Source organism: Prinia subflava, chromosome 10 (assembly GCF_021018805.1).
Source record: "Prinia subflava isolate CZ2003 ecotype Zambia chromosome 10, Cam_Psub_1.2, whole genome shotgun sequence".
Classification (NCBI taxonomy): Eukaryota; Metazoa; Chordata; class Aves; order Passeriformes; family Cisticolidae; genus Prinia; species Prinia subflava.
The window spans coordinates 3084085-3099061 of NC_086256.1; the positions used below are offsets into that span (position 1 = coordinate 3084085).

The 14977-nt window shown below is 41.5% G+C and overlaps 2 long non-coding RNA genes across 3 annotated transcripts in view; one reads left to right on the top strand and one right to left on the bottom strand.

The window, feature by feature from the left end:
- Positions 1-417: 417 nt before the first annotated feature.
- The window catches only part of LOC134555404 (uncharacterized), a 31996-nt gene continuing 17436 nt past the window's right edge, over positions 418-14977 (bottom strand). Inside the window, exons 2-4 of the long non-coding RNA XR_010081423.1 lie at positions 6734-6827; positions 2038-3247; positions 418-550 (exon numbers count right to left, since the gene is read on the bottom strand). This is a non-coding gene — a long non-coding RNA (uncharacterized LOC134555404). The remainder of the gene's footprint in view (positions 551-2037; positions 3248-6733; positions 6828-14977) is intronic.
- On the top strand, positions 6624-14771 carry LOC134555403 (uncharacterized). Of its 2 annotated transcripts, XR_010081421.1 has the most exons (5): positions 6624-6788; positions 8303-8614; positions 8734-8820; positions 10411-10576; positions 11309-14771. It is a non-coding gene; the product is annotated as an uncharacterized LOC134555403 (long non-coding RNA). The 2 variants fall into 2 exon arrangements; XR_010081422.1 differs by lacking the exon at positions 8303-8614.

Below are 14977 nucleotides of genomic sequence, written 5' to 3' on the forward strand. Positions count from 1 at the left end.
CTCTGGAGCATGTTCCTCAGCCTGTCTGAGAGCCAGGGGAGGCACCTCCATCTGCTGAACACTCCTCAGGTGAACTCCTGACCTCCACCATTCCAACACCTGCAACACCCATGAGCTGCTCAGCCGTGGCCACTGGGCCACTGAGTGACACCGAGCAAGATGCGCCTGCAATAGCTTGGAGGGAACTGGGTGCCTTTTTTATAGACTTTAAAATTAAATAGGAATCAAAACTCCTTCTGATGGCAGTAAAGCTGGAAGCAATTCCAAGCCTTTCTTGAGCAGAAAGGCTGCTCTTGTCTGTTACTCCCAGAAACGAGCACTGTCATCCACTGAACACTTTAACCACACGAAAGGAGGCACCTGGACTCAGGAAGATCCAAGCTCTGCTCAGTTTTCTCACGTTGGATATTCTGGTATTTCTGGTGCATCCTGCATATGTACAAGCAGCAAAATTTGTCTTGGGGAACAGAGGCATCAGCACGGAGAGGGGACAGATGGTGAACGTTACGGAGACCAAACTACGGCTCGATCTTCCCAGAGAGAGCGGGTCCTGCAAGGTAGGAAAAGTGGTTTTAAATGAGACAGTGACACAGAAAGTTGGAAAGGCTTGGGTAGGGGATTGTTCTGATGCTGAGAGGGAAGAGGTGGTCTGAGGACAGCACCTTGAGCATGGAAAATTGGTGTGGGGGGAGCTGCTGTCAGAAGAGTTGGTGCAGAGATCATCACCTGCTTTGAAGGCTTAATAAGTCACTTTAAAGAAAAGCATGCTGTTGGTTTAGGTGAGTTCCATGTTTTTCACAGGGAACGTTTTCTCCCATCCCACCCTGTTACAGACGTCATTCCCTGAACTGAGAGCTCATAAACCTTTTAGAAAACTTCTGTTTGATTTTTAGGCTTTAATGTTGTACATCAAGATGGTTTTATTTGCCATGTAATTGCTCTTGCAACTAGAAATGACAATAGATTAAATAATAGGTACAGTTTGGAGTTTGTGTTTCAGAGGATTTACATTTATATTTTTCCTTAAAATTTTGCAATGAAATTGAAATAAAAAAAGCATATACCAGCAGCATGTTTCCATACCACCAATTCCTACAGGCTGTCTGTAGGATTTCTGGGCTGAGGATGAGCTTGAAAAGGATACTTATATGCTCTTGGAATATAAATTAATCCCTAACTTCTCCAAGTTAAATTCACTACATCCTTTTTTATCTTTTCAGAACAAGGGAAGATATCAGTTAAATTGTCACAAATAAGCCCCAAACTGTTGTGAAAGAGCATCTGATTTCCTAAATTAATCTGAAAGGTATGTTTTCAGATTTCAGACCCCTCTCCTTAACCTCGCTTCCACAAATAGGTTTCTGCTGAGATGAAGTGTAGACAAACACACAATAGAACTTTCTAACCAGAACTGCTGAGGGGTGTGTGCTATATCCTCTCATAGCAACCATAGGCCCCAGCTCAGCTTTGGAGCTGAATGGATCCAATGCCATGGTTTCCATGGTTGCATAGGGTCTCATCTACCCAATAGCATTAATATTCCAGTCCTTAATAGAGTAACTTGTGCAAAGGCAGTTTTTTTCCTCTTTATTTCCTGTCTTAAATTATTGCTGTCTTAATGACTGAATAAAGTTATAGCATGAAAGTTATTCTACTAAAGTGTAAAAGGTTGTTGAGATTGTCTTAGCTTGAGCTCAAACATGCAGTACTTCTGTAAGCAAAATTTCAGGTGCCTCCTGAGACAAGACTGCAGATTTGGCTGGTGAAATAATGATGGTTTTTCTCTTTACCAGTTTGTTGGTATTCATCTTAACAAGAAGTTGGATTGCCACTAAGAAGTTGGGAATACTGACAATGGCTGACCAGTTTTTGGAAGAAAATAGTGTGAGTCTGAGAACTTAGAGGTGGGAACTCAGTTGTGACAATGTGAGCTAAATTTTAAGGGAGTGTTTCAATACCTCTTTTGTGTTTCAATACTGAGTTGGAGGTGATTATTGTCCTTGCCTTTTTTGCCACCTAGGCTTTTCCAAAACTCACCTCTGTTGGAAGCTGTCCACCACCTCATATTTTATATACTTCTGAAAAATCTTGGCTGTAATTAGGAGCAGTGGTAACTCTTATGAGAAGATCACTTCAGAACTACACCTCAGCCAAGTGTCAAAGAAAACTTCTTGGCAAATATTGATGCCCTTGGGTATCTCCAGCTGACTGGGACTTCCCTGCACCTTAAAACCCCTAGAGCTTCAGCTGTGTGAATGATTCCTTTCAAGGTGACAATAACTTGCAGATGCAGTCCCAGTTCTGGCCATGGCTGAATGAGGGCTTGGGCCATGGGGAAAACTTGCTGTGGGCATCATGGAGCTGTCTGTTTGATTTACAGGAGAAAGAAATGTCCTGGCAGTCCTTTTTTGATGTTTCAAGGCTCGGTGGGATATCCAGCCCTACTCAAACTTGGGGTGTAAGTGTCTAAGTACCACAGAATAAAAAAAGCAGAGGTCTGAAGAGAGCTCTTCAGAAACTGAACAGAAAGTTTCAAGAAATTGTCCAAATGAGTGCAACTTTGATACTTATAATGGTTAGTTGTACTGAGGGGTAATCAGTGCTGACTTCTGGCCTCTGCTCTAAACTGAAAGTCTGAGAGACGACATAGAGCTCTCTAAACCTTCTAGTGATTTATCTAAAGTGTTTATTATCTGGCTCACAGATGTGTATCAAAGTGTGGTTTACAAAGAAGAGCTCCATGTGCAAAAAGATTACATTTTTAGCTTGTGTAAACTGTTGTTTCCCCACCAAAGCAAACCATGTTGCGTGTGATGTCCCCCAGCAGAGGATCTGCTCTCCAACCAATGCTTGGTTATTGTTCTTGGCTGTGTCCATGAATATTTCAGAGTGTGCTGGAGCTGGGCTCTGAATGCCTTCATTCACAGTCTGCTGTATAAGTGATCAAAGGAGAGGCTTCTTGATCTTGTGTGTAATAAATCCTCTGCTTCAGGTCTGCTGAACTGGAGACTATCACAGAAATACTTTTTCCTCATGTACAGATCAGGAAGCTGGAGTCAAATATTCCTCCTGTTGGACAAATGCCTCTGGAATTCCACGAATTGCTTGGCACATCTGACGGAGCAGGCAGAAGAATCCCAGCCTTCGTTTCCTGTACAGTCTGCCTGCATGGAGCATGGCTTTGGAGACACTGCTCCCTGCTTCAGCTCAAGTAGTGGCAGAGGAGAAGGGGCATCTACCTGAATATCTGAACAAATGCAAGCAGAAGGAAAGATTTGAAAACAGTGTTGGGATAAGCTTATTTTTGCTCTTTAAAGCATTTGTTGTAGAAACATTGCCTAGATTTTTAACAAGGGTTTGTCCTAGCTTGCAACTCATCTAGCTTTGTTTTGTATCTTGAAGGTGTCTTTACAAAATAGTGGTAAAACAAAAGAAAAACTGATGTGGAAGAGTTTAATGGATCTTGAAAGAAATTAAAATTGTGGCTTTCTGGTACCTGGACATCTCATATCTTTCTGTGATCTTGTAATGAATCTTGCCAGTGCCTTGCCATGAATAAATGATAGAGGAAGAAAATAGCAGTCAATCACAACACCTGTCCATTTTTAGCTAAAAAAGTACCTGTGATTATCTGTCTGAATTGAATTCATTTTATTTATAAAAAGTAGAGAAGAGGTAGCTTGCTAATGGGGACTTAATCAGAAGTAGCTATGGCCACAATTAACACAGAGTCACTTCTGTGAATTTGAAAATCCTGTGGGTTTTTTCCCCCTCTGGAGAGTGTATACATCATTCCCATTCAGAATTCCAGTTGTCCGGATTAAAGAGCACAAGCTGCACTTTTGAAGTTTTCCAGGGCTCATCATCCATGCTGTGCCTTCCTACACCTAACTGACATAACTAAGAGAAACCACGTGCCAAAATCTGGGAAATCCATGGCTGGATTGCTCCGTTCATCTAACCTGTGTATCACCTTTCTTTGTGCAGTTGTTCAAGAGTCTAATGCAGAATCCTGCCCTTTTGAATGGGAATTTTGCCAGCTGCATTAACTGGGACAAGATTACTGACTGTCTGAGGCAAAGCTTGGAAGATAATTGTTGTGTTTAACTGTTAATTCTCTAGCATTATCCCAGTAACTTGTTGATGCATCCAAGAGTTCCTTGATGTCTATATATACACACACCCACGCGTGTGCACTCGCCTGCCTTTGGGAATTCCCTCGCCCTTGCTAATATGAGTACAAAGATTCACTGGGCTTTCTTATTTATAAACAGAGAATGTTTGGACTTATGTCCTGATAAAGGGAGATATCACAAACACAATGTGAAGCTGCCTTTGTGTCTGTGTCCATCTCAGAAGCTCAGCAGCTCACTCTTGCACGCTGACGGCCGTGGCTCAGGATGCTGAAGATGCAGAAACAGCAGAGGGAAAAAGGAACATTGCACATTGCTAACCCCTGCTGCAGGGATGGCTCACCCATTTTTGGGAGCTGTGCACAGCCCATGACACCCCTCACCCGGCAGGATCTCTGTGATCTGAGGATTGGTACCTGCCACCCGATGTGTCTCCTGCTGCGAGACAGGTCTATGAAGTAATGGAGCCTGGCTGTCTGCAGTCAGCACGGCTGCACTACATCCAAAGCAAGCTTGCCAGTCAGCAAATGCTGCATTAATCTTTCAGGGAGTGTTTGTTTTGCTTGTTTTGCTAGGCTGAGTTTCAAGCAACTGATAATGTGCTCATGAGCAGTTCTCCTGTTGCAGCCCATTTTTCACGAAGAAGTGTGAAGGCCGAAGCTCCCAAGGTTGGGTAGAATATGGCTTGGAGGAGTTATATATGGTCTTGCTTCGCTGTGTGAGCTCACAGTGCATGTTAATAGATCTGCAGGTACATTTGGGACAGTGCAGTTGTGGCTCCTTGAAGTCTGATGAGTGTTTTAAAAATATACCTTGGACTTGGTTCTCTCTGTTAGTGCTAATTCTGCTTGTGGAGTTATCTCACTGCAAAGGAGATGCCCTTTTGTTTGCTGAGCAAGTCAAACCTTCTGACTGCTGAAGGAGAAACTCCGAAGGTGTCTGAGGGTTAGATAAGACAAACATCTTACAGGTCACAGGGTTTTAAGTGTTGAAATGCCTGGAATTTTGGGAGGTAAATGACAGTGTGCCTGGCTTGTTCCCACTTGTCCCTGCAGTGTTGCTGCTCCGTCCAGCTGCAGCACTAAGTTACAGCTCTCACCTAAAGGTCCCTCCTTCCAACTCTTTTTGCATTTAGCTCCTCTAAGGAAAATGGAATTTAGACACATAAATAACTTTTAGGATGTGGAAAATTCAAGTCTGGAGACTCTTGTATGTGCAGAACCTTTAAATACAAGACAAAGACACTTTTCTGGACTTCTTTTGGTGGTTTATTTTAAGACACTTCGTGCTCTTTGATGACTTGCAAAATAAAATCTCGCAACATTTCCACAAGTGAAGAGAATTTTAGCTCCTAGAGTGAGAACAGAAGGATGCACTGTGATCTTGAGGTCTTTTAGCCTGCTTACATAGTCTGAAAGAATGTGGCTGGGCAGTGAGTCTGCTACAAAAGGACAATTTTTATGGTTGGGGCTTAAGACAAATCCTGTGGATATTTCATGTGCACTTTTGCTGAGAATCAATGTTTTACATAAAATCTATTCTGCTAAGAGTACTCCAAAGGTAGTGCTACACACAACAGTATTTTTTAAAGTGTATTTTTGATCAAAATATATACCCTCTGCTTAAATTTTAAGTGGGAGTGTACTTTGAGAAGGCTTTGGGTGGAGAAAGAAGGGTAAAAATTAAGTGCTTTTCTCTTTTCTGCCTTTTAGTTTTTGGAAGTTTTCCTCTCATTTAGTAACATAATCTTGCACCTTTTCCTGTGCACTATAAGTGGGATTAAAAAGGCAGAAATGAATATATATATATGTGTGTGTGTTTTTAAATACACCAGTTGGAGAGCTGTTTGTACACATTTTCATTTTCATGTTTCTTTCTGGTTTTGGATTAAGTTTCTACTCCAAAGTTCCAATTTCCTGGTTAACATATTGTTCTGGGAGGACCCAGGGCTCGTGCAGACCTGGCAGGCAGGCTGGCTCAGGGGGGAAAGCTGTTGCTTTTCCATGCCTGCTGCAGACACAAGCGCTGTGAGAATTCCCTCGGTACAGGAAAGTGTTGTGGTATTACACTCAACATTTATTGGTGTGCTAACAGGGTAGTTCCTCCAGGCTCAAATAAACATTATAAAACCTCCCTTCCCCAAATGAGTCACTTAAACTGGATGCAAGGGAGGATTTGGCACCTTGGATTTTGTTGTGTGGCTCTTTGTGAAGAGCAATGCAAATCCTTCAGTTTTTATACGCATGTGTATCATAGGGCTGGGCTGTGGAGTCATGTCCTGTTATGTAGGATACACAAGACAGGAGGAAATGGCCTCCAGTTGTGTCAGGGGAGAGTTTAGATTGGATATTAGCAAACATTTCTTCACTGAAAGAGTGGTTAAACTTTGGAACAGCCTCTCCAGGGAAGTGGTTCCCCAGGTCACCATCCAAAAGTGGACGTGTTCAAAAAACAAGCTGACAATTCATGGAAATTCATGATATGGTTTAATTGACAAGGTGGTACTTGTCTGATGGTTGGACTTGATGACCTTGGAGTCATTTCCAGCCTTGGTGATTCTGTGATTCTCTGATCCTCTACAGACTGCTGCCCATGATTACCTGAACGCTCTCCAGCTCCTGGTCGTGGAAGGTCCCCAGCACGGATGGATCATGGGTGAGGTGTTGTGTTCAACTATGGGATGCAATGCAACACCTACAGAATATAAACACAGTTTATCTTGTTAAACCTACCCCCATAATCTGCCCAGGCAAGGTTAGACTTTTTTGCATGTGTCCCAGAAAAAATTAATAGAAATTCTTCTAAAAGAAACATAAGATTTTCACATCTTTTTGAATTTCTGCAGTGAGAGTCTGCAGAGTTCAAGCTCGTTACTAAGAACAGCCCAGTGTATATTTGGGGGTGAAAAAATAATCATGTCACTTCTTTGGAACGTGATCTAAAGTTCACTGAAGTGAATGAAAAGGCTCCTGTTGTTTTTAAGTGGATCCAGCCTTTACACGGGGAACAGAAGACGTGTGTCTCATCTGCTTAAATTTGAAAATCTCATTGGTAATTTGTGTTGATAGAAAGAGCACATGGTAACTTTCTTTCTGCATTTATATAACAGGAGGCAAAAGCCTCGAGTTTGAAAACATTGAGGATGAAGTTGCCTATTTCCAGCATGATGAGAGAGACAGCCAAGGATTGGGCTGTTTTAAGAATATTTGATGGAAGGCAGAGCATTAGGCACTGGTTTCCCCTCAGGCTGTGGTGTCCCATTGCCATCCCACCAACAGATGACAACCTGGTGAGCAATGCCACCTTTGAGCTTGCAAAAGAGAAGATTTTTCTTCCTGAAACATCCATATTGATGTTTTACTTGTGGGTTTAATTGAAGTGATTATTATACTCTCACTGAAATGATCGAGCCAACAAGTGCTGGAGGTTATCAAGGAATCCACTGTACATGGGCCAAGTGGGTGTTGCAGCCTGGGGAGGGCCCCTGGTACTGCTCTGGGAGGGAGTGAACAGTGCTGGGCTTGGCAGTGTTGGGCTCATGGCCAGATTTGATCTTAAAGACCTTTTCCAGCTGCAGTGATCCTGTGATGCAATGACAAATGTTTGGGAATGCAGGACTGAGTTACCACACGGCTGAAAATGCATAACTGCTACTGCTCCCCTGGTGTGACGGATGGGCTTACCTGGGGCTCCAATTAACAGAGGAATAGAGGAGAAAAGAAGAACAGCAGATGAGTGCCTAAAAGGATCTGTGATGGATCCTATATTTTTAAGATATCCCTGTGTCAATGTGCCTGCAAAGCAATCTCTCCTACAGCCTTGTCTACATCACCATTTTGAAGAAGAGGTCTTTTCATGACTCACTTAAATGAATTCTGATAGTCAAGAACTGTCTAATCTTTGATGCTCATGAAAGGCTTTTTTTTTTTTTATGACATAGCATTCAAAATATTTGAAAGCCATGCAGAGAAATATTGCATAATAGGAAATCGTGCAGGAATGAAAAGATTGAAGCTGCTCATCTGTAATTGTAACACAATGCTTCTGTTTTACCCAAATGACTTGACTAAAATCATGACTTGCTCTGAATTTTCACCAGTATTAAAACAGGTGAAAGCAAAAGGAAAGAGACCAATTGACTTTTATTTTTATTCTTTTCTTTTCTTTAGATATGCTGTTTCACTTCATTCCTTGCAACACTTAAACAAATATAGAAAATTAATAGAATTGTCAAGACACTGGAAAAAAGCAACACTTGAAAGAGAATTTTTACAAATTGATGAGCTGAGAGCTGAGCTGGTACCAGTAGAGTGGGATCAATCTGGATTTCCACGTTTTTCGACCATCTTTTAGACTGTTTCCTCATGTTACATGAGCCAGAGGGAGCCTGGAACTACACACAACTCGTTGTCAAAGAAACTTGCACCATCACAAGGCATCAGCTCTGTTCTCCAGAGACCAAATCTCCAGACAATCAGCCCGTGTGTGCCGTTAATGCTTTGTTTCTCTCACTTCTCCTGTGTATATGAAACTGCCAAGCTGAATTACACTTTATAAGGTGATAGGGAAAAGATCTAACATTTCTTTTTCCCCTTTACAGATTTTTACAGTGTGGAAGCTAATTTTTGCAGCCTAGAAGCCAACCAAACAAAACAAGTCCTGCTGCTTCAGACATGACATCTTTCAGGTAAATAAGAAAAGCTTTTGACATGATTTGCAATTATTATTACTATCATTTTTTAAAGCTCTGCTTTCATAAAAAGGTGCTGGGAGAGGCATGAGAACAAGTGATGCTTATTGGAATCTAAGTTTTTAAATTAAAATGCAGCAAATGAGCACAAAAGTAGAAAAAAGGCAGAAGCCTGGCATCACCTTCTCAATCCTATTTCTGACTTTTGAAGACAGTGCAGCCTCACTGCAAAGAACAACATTCCTCATCAGTGCAGAGATTTAAGAATTCCTCCATGATTCTTACAAAAAAGGACCAAAATCAGTGATTTTCTTAGTGTTTGACTGAAATCTGTCCAGTGAGCACTCCAGTGCTTTCCAGCAACACGAGTCACTTTCTCTTTGATAATGGACAAGCCTCATATTTCAAAGACCTGTCCAAGCTCCTGGGTTCCCTGTGGCAAACAGCAGGAGCTGTGCTCACTCCTGAAACTCTGCAGAGTAAGAGCTTGGCAGTTTCTGTGCCAAACCAGTCCAACCCCACCTCTGATTTCATTCAATAAAAAATAAAAATGGTGAGCTGTACCCACTGCTGGTGTCTCTGTTCCCTGGCAGCACTTTGACACATCTGGCAGAAAGCTCACTCAATAAAGTGTTTTCTACCTTTCTATCTTTTCATGGCATTGCTCAAAAAATCCAGGTTTGGCAATTCCTTTGCTGAAGGATAAGCCCTGCAGATTGTTCCATATATTTATTCCCTGACTTCTTCCTGTGGTTTTTGGAATGTATTTGTACTGTACCATTTAGTAAGCAAGCCCCTGCTAAATTCAGAGCATAAAGCTTATTCAAGGTGCCTGCATTACTTGAAAGGAGCCAGGCAAGCATTTTCTCCACAAATGCGAAATACTCATCAAATTTATTCCATCTGGGGTTTGCATGTGTGCATGTATTCTTTGTTAAGTGTTCTAGCAAATACTAAAATCCCAGGTAGGTTAAAGGGATCAGCAAAATTCCTGCCAGTATTAAATGAATATTTGTGGAGGGTGAATTTTGAGTGTGCTGTGTAAAGCTTATAATGCTCAAGGCTATATTCTTCAGCTAAATGGTTAAACTCTGCCCTAAGACCAATTTGCCCAGAAGAGTGGAAAAGCAGAAAAGAAGCAAGTGTTACTTGTAGTGAAGAAAATACAACCATAGAAAAGGATTATTTGAGAAATTAAAACAAGCAGTTGAAGACTTGGAAACATTCAAGAAGCTTCACTGTTTCAACAGCAAATTGTTTATGAAGAGAAATAAAACAACCTATTCTTTTGTTTTACAAGTACCTTTAGTAACTTGTAAGATTTGTGTCAGACTGCAAGTAGAAAATTATCACCAATTATATTCCAAAGAACAGCAATAAAAGCTTGGTAAGAGGAAAGCAATACTGAAGCTTCTTCAGTAAGCTCAGTAGTTTTAATTGCTATGTTTTTTTCTGAAGGATATTTTTAAAACTCTGAGCCCATTTTCTCTTCTGTAGAAATACCATGTCGTCTTGTTCTTGGCTTTCTCAAAATCACATTTTAGCTGTGTGCAATGTCTAGCTATTAACCCTGTGGATTTCTTTTAGATAGGAGAAAGATTGATTCCAGAAATCTATGAGCCTCCAAAACCACCACAGTGGGATGATACCCCACTTATCCTCTGTTTCTGATGGCACGGAGGAAAGCAGCTCTGTCCTCTTGCTGAGAAGGCACAGCAGCCTCACTTCTGACTCAACAATCTTGGATAGACAGGTACCCTTGTTTCTCTTGTATTTTTTGTCCATCTCTCATGCCAAGAAACAAGATTCCTGCTATTCCAAAAGCACAGACACACCAGAAAACCCCTTCCAGGCCCAAACCGCAGGCAGGCTCCCTGGTGGAATGGTTGGTCCTGGATGCAGCAAAGGAAAACCCTGCTTTGTGCTCTCATGAGGATCTGAAAGTTTTTACAGATAATAAACCTCCTCTCTCCAGTTTCATTGATCTGCATGGGCTAGCCAAGGTGGAAAGAGTTTTGTTTGCAGGCATTTACAATGTTAGTTTGAGTTCTTCCTGTAAAATTCTCCATAGCTTGTTAGTACCCAGAGTTTCAAAAATAGACCCTCTGCTGTGGGATTTGGGGGGAAGTGAAGCCTGTATCTTATCCATTATTGTGTAATTGTGTCTGAAAATTCATTTCTTTTTAAATGGTTTCAAATGAACCTTGTGATTTTGCGAGGACAAATAGTAACAGGGCAGAGGGAAGGAAGTGGAGGAGAGCAGAGTTCAGGAAAGATTGTGGCATAAGCTTTGCCTTCTGTTACCTGCAGGCACATTTAAACCAGCTGCTGATGTTTTAAAGAGGAGGTTTCTTTAACATCTAAGATGTATACACAAAAATATGAAATATTTATTCTATTTAACTGAGTATTTAGAAATATCATTTTCTCCTTTAGATCCTTCTTAAAGGTAGAAATGACCAGAATATTTCTCTTGCCACTTCAGCAGGTGACAACCCAGTGCCGAGGACACCTGGTCCAGCACAGCCATTCCTCCTCAAACAGGTGGGAATTCCCAAGCTTGGACATCCTGCCCCACCAGAAGCTTTGGCCATGGGACACACCCTCAGGTCTGTGCTGTCTTCACAGAGCCACTGATGTGGATGCCAGTCATGAAACCACTTCTCTTGCCCACCCCCACCTGGCAGAATAAAGCTGAGGGTCCAGGGCTGCAACAGAGGTGTTAACAAAACATCAGTGAAACCAGTGGGACCAGTGCTAAACCCAGAGCCCAGAGCAATACTTCAAGTGAGAGAAGCCAACATGATGAATTGGGATAGTGGGCAATGCTGGACCTCAGCTCTTCCCTTGCTCCCCTCCCCTCATATTTATAGGTTTCTAATTTCCGCTGGATAATGAATATCGCTCTTCATTATAATTATGTTAAAAGGTACCAGCGTGATGATTCAGAAACCCTTGAAGATATAGTCATATTTTCAGCAACAGATGGATTTAACACTGCAGATGGAGTGTTAAGAGTGCAGGTAATAACAAACTCAGCAATGTACTGTACTGAAATATAATTGGAAAGTATTAATCATATATTGGTTACTTCAGCTTCACTAAGTAGATGTTTAATTTTCATCAATCTTTTTACCAGATTCCCGGAAAGATTTCTGTGCAGACAGAGTGTGGCTTTAGGTGAAGCCATTGCCCAAGTTATTAATGACTGAGACCTTGATCTTGCAGGCATGTGCCCATGGCTTACCCAGGCATGCAGAATAAAAATCATTTGTGTTAATAAGGCTGTCAGAGGGCCCTCATTCATATGGCTGAAGTTTCAGCTGGTGACCAGTCAGTGGGAAAGCCCAGACCCTTCCCTTCATGGGGGCTGCTGGAAATCTGCCAGCAGGAACGGCTGCCTGCAGGATTTGGGGTAGAACACAGCAATTTGAAAAGCTTCACTTACAGGAGTGAACCATCAGTCTAAGCCTTTGCAGGACTGGGAGTTAGAATGTACACAAAATGGGAGGGCAGTGCCATTCCTCATTATTTTCTTTAAGTACAGACTTTTGAATTATCTGCATATTGAATTATCTGCATACAGAGAAATGTCTGCTGTTATTCCCATAAACCCTGTCATCTTGCTGGGATTTTTTAATGCACTTCTTCAGAGAGGTTGTGTTTGAAGTCTGGATTATTCAGGGGAGTTTTTGCTCTGAGCAGACCATGCAGGACCAGAGTAATCAGTGATGCCTGGTTGCATGCCACGACTCTGATTCTTTAATTAATGCTATTTATAACTAGGATATTATTTGTAGGATCGCAAAGTGGTCCCTGCTCCAGTGTGCCACCTGGGGACTCAGGGAATGGGGAGTGTGGTAGGGCACAATTCCAGCTCATGCAAAAATCCATTTTAGACCAGGAATATAAAACAGGGCTTTGGTGACAAGAGAAACATTATTCTTTTGAATATGTTTTTTGTGCATGGTTTATGTTCACATCCTTTTCAGTGGGTTCAGGCATTTGGTGAGGCTGCATCTCCACTGATTTCCTTAGGAGGTTTTCTTTCCCTGGTGGGAGTGCACAGCCATGGTGTTCCATGATGACCATGGACTGACCAGATGGACTGTTGTAAACAACAACATAAGCATTCAACACCTAAATTTTAAGTTCCATGAAATACTTTGCCCAAATGTTGCAGTCTTTTGCTGAACTATTTAGATTTTAGCTGTCCATGAACCTTGAAAATGTAATGAAAACCTGGAATTTTCTCTAGAAAATCGACTCTCACAAGACAATACAGTATCTTTATCTTGGCTGATAAGAAAAAAGAAGATCAGGTAATAAAATTCAACATGACTGGAAATAAAATTGAGCATGACTAGAAACCACAGGTGAGCGTGTTTAATAATGTGAAATGAGTGTGCTGCCTCCTTCCTGACAGGCTTTTGTACTCCACAGAGATACAAACAGGTACTGATCGATTGACTGTGGTAATCAAATAAAGCTGTGAGTATAAATGACTCTAAATATGAAGTCTCCTTAGGGGTACCAGTTGAGATGACTTGTCTGTACCTCAGACCCCACACTGCTCATGTGGGGAGAGGGACCTTGTTGCTAGACTGTGAAGATAAGTAGTATTTCTGTTTAATTTTCATTTACATCTTGAAATAAACTATCCCTTGCCTTCCTTCCTGTGCTGTCTGTATTCCATGGACAAGCAGTGAGCCCTGGAGCTGCAGCAGGGATTGCAGGCAGGGCTGGATGTGTGCAGGAAGGAGCAGCCAGGATCACCCTGAGTGTGCAGTGGAAGCCGAAGGTGTCGCACGGAGCTGACGAATGTGGCTCCCCAGGCTCTGACTCGAGGGGTGACACAAAGGACATGAGTCATGGTGCATCAGTTTTCCAATCTGGAGATATTTCTCCCATGTGCCAACTGGTAGGGTGGACTTTTCATCTTACTGGCAATGTTTGAACCCTCCTTCTCTGTTTTTTTTCCCTTCCTCACTTACGAGAATTAATTGAATCAAAAATAACGTAAATTGTCAGGTGTCTCAGTTTTGATTTAAATAGTGTCTTTTAAAACTTGTTCTGCATTTGTGGCACAGAGTTGTGTTGCTTGGGAGAGGTTCAGTCTCAGTTTTCACCAGCAGGACAGCACATTTGGTACCCGTTTGTGAGGAACAGGTGGGTAAAGCACTGCATTTACACATAATAATATAACTTAATACATATTAAGAAGCTGTCTAGGTCTGTAGAGGAGATACTGGGAGGCAAAAGATTCCTTTTAATAAATCATCTCATACTTTGCTCTAAAAGGCTCAAACTTCAGCTCAACCAAAGAGCATTGAGCAAAGGGGTGTAACTCAAATCACTGGTACCTGTGTAAGCTGGAGAGCCTCTGTTCCTTCCCCATTGTCAGCAGGACTTCCACATGTTCCTGTGTGCCCTACATCATCTCAGGATATGCTGCTTGGTCTTTCCAGTTAAAGTGATGATGTTTTTAATTTGTGATTCATGACAGAGTGCTTCAGATGAAAATCATTATTCAAGCAAAATCATGAACACATGCTTTATGAAGGCATTTTATTTTCTAGCTCAGACTGTGTGAAGTTTGCTGGATGTATCAGAAAATAAAGGTAAATATCTTGTTTTTCAAAACTTGATAAATTATTGACAAAGTAAAAATGCCCTGAGTTAATCAATCTGATGTTTTTTCCACCATTTGTCCCTGGAGGATTTAGATGTAGTGGATCGTGCTTTAGTGCTGGTCTGCTCTCATCATTTGCAAGAGCGAAAATAAACATTCCTGCCTCTCAGCTCCTCATCAGTGTCTGAACTGGAATGAATCAGCTATTGAGCTGAAGGAAATGAAATATAAATTGACATGAAGAAAATGTTCTCCCTGCAGCTGCAGAAGCAGCTATGGTTGTCAAAAGCTGATTTTTATCCTTTCAAAGACCAGTATTTTGGGTCACATCATCCTATTAAATAACTGGTCTTTTTATACAAGTTTAGTCTAAAGTTACTGCTTTAATACTATTTTTAAAAATTTATTAAAGTAAGTTCAATGAGAGATTGTCTTAATTTCAGTTGTGACTTTTGGCACCCATTTAGAACGGAAAATCAGAATACAAGCTGCTCTTTTTAAATGCTAATCCTGTTTCTTCTT